Raw genomic sequence first — 3,438 nt, 5'->3', positions numbered from 1 at the left:
TATTCTGTCTCTTCTGTCAAATTTAATAAAACCAGTCTTATTTAGTGTCTTCTTGGAGTGCTTACAGATGAGTCAAAGACCCTTTTTAGAAAGAGCAAAATAAGTCCAATTATGATGACCCTAGGGGAAACCCCAGGTATGGGAATAAGCCAAAGAAAATTTGTTAAATACCACCACTCGCCAGTATTGTATCAATATCTGTAGCACTGGGGACAAAACCAAATCAACACATGATGAAGATGAAGAAGTAAAAGAAAAGGAAAAGAGGAGGAAAAGGACAAAGGAGAAGAGAAAGGGAGAAAAAGAAAATAACCAAGAGGGGAGAGAAGTGTCTAATATGTGCCAGGTACTGTGATAGGCACTGAGGATGCCAATGCAAAAGTAGGACAGACCAAGAATCCACTAACAATAAATATACAGTTAAATTACTTGTTGGATCCAGTCCGGTCCCTGCATGCACCCAGCTCTCCTCACTGAAGACCCAAACCCAGCACACCCTAGTCTCTACCATGCTGGTCAAAGGAGGTACCAAGTGCATTAAATATCTGCTGTTTGGATTTAACTTCATCTTTTGGCTTGCAGGAATTGTGGTCCTTGCCATTGGCCTATGGCTCTGATTTGACTCTCAGACAAAGAGTATCTTTGAGCAAGAAGAGAACAATTCCAGTTTCTACACAGGTGTTTGCATCTTGATCAGGGCTGGTGCCCTCATGATGCTAATGGGTTTCCTGGGCTACTGTGGAGTGGTGAGGAGTCATAGTGCATACTGGGCTTGTTCTTTGCCTTCTTCTTGGTGATTTTAGCCATCAAAATAGCTGCTACCATCTGGGGTTATTTCCACAAAGAAGAGGTAATTCATGAAATCCAGGATTTGTCTAGGGAAACAAACAAGATGAAGACCAAAGAAAGCCCCTCCTACAAAAACACCCTCAAAGCCATTCACCATGTGCTACATTGTTATGGTTTGACCGTAACTCTGGATCAGTTGATCATAGACACCTGCTCCAGCATGAACTTGATTTCATCAGTTACTGTAAAGTCTTGCCCAAGAACTATTGAGGAACTCTTCAACAATAAATTCCACATCATTGGAGCTGTTGGCATAGGGATTGTTGTTGTGATGATCTTTGGCATGATTTTCAGTATGATTCTATGCTGTGCTATCTGGAGGTACCAAGAAATGGTCTAAAGTCATCCCCATTTCCCTGAGCAGAAAAGTCTGCCCTCTAGAACTGTTCTGTTTCTGTCTTTTGTTATATTATGTTTTGTTTGCCACTAACTTTAAAATTCATTCTGCATTTTTAGACAAAGTTGTTCTATATTTGTTATCTTTTTTAATACCTTATTTTGTTTGTAGTTGAGGGTTTTTTGCTTTTACAGTCAAAGAAATCCTGCAATGAAAGGTACTATATTTGCTAGACTCTAGTAAAAAATAAAGAATTGTACAGAATAAAGTACCATGATGGCCTTTAAATAGATAAAAAATGTCTTATCTCAGATTTAATCAGGATGTAACTTATGTTGAAGACAATGTCATACATAACAAGGATTATGACAATAAAAAAAACAAATACACAGATATATCTGCAGGCACCAATAACAATAAGCCCTTCTGTGTGTAAAACTCTATCCAATTCACAAAGCCTTTTCATCCATTATATTACTTCATCTTCATAATCACCCTATTTGACAAGGAAGACAAGTATTCTGATCCCATTTTACAATGGGGAAAATTGAGGATAGAGGAGGTGATGTGACTTGCCCAATGTCAAAAACCTCTTCATTGGAAGATCCACTGAAACCCATATTCTCTGACCATCAGATCAGTTTCTCCTTCCATGCTTCTTGATGTGAAAAAGACAAAGAAGAGCTAAGAGAGGAGGCAGAAAGGAGAAGAGGTGAGGAGAAGAAGAGGAGGAAGAATTGGAGGAGGAAAAGGAGAAAATAAAGAAAAGGAAGTAGAAGATGATGAATAAAAGACAAAGACAAAAGGGATACAGGCTACATCCCACAAAGATGAAGATGGAGTTGGGAAAGAAAAAGGAGAGGGAGGAAGAGGAAAAAGAAGAAAGAGGAGAAGGAAGAGGAGTAGAAAAAGAAGAAAATAAATGAGAATCTCAGAAAATACAAAGAGAAAAAGAAGGAAAGAAATAGAGAGGGGGGATAGAGTAGAGAATCAATCAACCAATAGAATTTAAGGACCTCTTATGTATCTGGCACTGTGAGACTCCTTGTCCTCAACATGCTTACATTTGGGAGCAGATATGACATATCCACAAATACATACAGGTTCTGCACAAAATAAATGCACAGTGATGGGAGGCAGGGGGTGAATAGCATCTAGGGGAATCAGAAAAGACCCCTGGAGGCAGCATTAGAACCGAAACTTGAAAGGAGATAGGAATTCTGAGAGGTAGAGGAAAGGATAGAATGGATGGCTCATGCCAAGGGACATGAAATATTATGTATCTTGTACACGAGGAGCAACAAATAGGCCAGTTCAACTCCTTTAGGATTTTGCAGGTGAACATATACAGATGTAAAGGGAGAGAAGAAACTGCAAGGGTGAAACTCCAGGAGTATTATGGGACAGAAGTGGCCTGGAGGATCTGAGTCTCACAGTCCATGCTGGGCAGTGCAGCCTGAGATGGAGCTCAATGTTTCTAGTAATTACCATCTTGCAAAAAAAGTCACAAAGTGCATTACATTCCCAGGGACATCAAACACTCACATTCTGCCAAGGTCAGACATGTACCAATTTTACATCAAGGTCTGCTGAGTTGGGCTAGCCATCTGAAACTTGAAGAGTTTCAGATTTCAACAGTTAGAGGGGAAATTAATATTTCCTCCCTTTATCTCTTATCTAAACCAGAACTTCATTGAGATTCTCTGAGTGATAACTTAATTGGGTTTGGGGAGTTGCCCAGCTTGCTGAGTTTAGTGGGAGTGAAGCATGATATTGATGGGTCAGAAGAAGACATCAATTTTTTTTCTTAATTCAACACTTGCTATGTATAATGGATTATGCCAGGTCCTGGTGAAGATAGAAAGATAAATAAGAAACAGATATTGCTCTCAAGAAGGTTACACCCCAATAAGGTGAAGAAAACATGTCCACATAACTACGATGCTTAGAAGAGTGCTCTATGGCAGGCAAAGAGCCATGAGATGCCTGGATGGGCATGAGAGCTTCACAGAGACAGTGACATAACACAAAATATGTTGTGAGAATCCAGTTCTCTTGATGCATCATGATTTAGCAAAAATACAACTGAACTTGGTATGAGGAGACCTATGCTCAGATTTCATCTCCTGTACTTACTATCATGAACTAGTCACTTTTTATCTCTATGTCTGTTTCCTCATCTATTAAAGAAGAATTCTACTTGAATGATCTTAACCACAGAGGTCTCATTGAGAACGCACTCTGTAAAGCAT

At 39.4% G+C, this 3,438-nt stretch overlaps 1 pseudogene; it reads left to right on the top strand.

Moving 5' to 3' along the window:
- The first annotated feature begins 509 nt into the window (after positions 1-509).
- Positions 510-1,189, top strand: LOC122744319 (annotated as a pseudogene).
- Positions 1,190-3,438: the final 2,249 nt, after the last annotated feature.

The sequence above is a fragment of the Dromiciops gliroides genome, chromosome 2, assembly GCF_019393635.1.
Source record: "Dromiciops gliroides isolate mDroGli1 chromosome 2, mDroGli1.pri, whole genome shotgun sequence".
In the NCBI taxonomy this organism is placed as follows: Eukaryota; Metazoa; Chordata; class Mammalia; order Microbiotheria; family Microbiotheriidae; genus Dromiciops; species Dromiciops gliroides.
The sequence above is the reverse complement of the archived record's forward strand: the minus strand, read 5'-3'. Positions and strand labels throughout refer to the sequence as shown.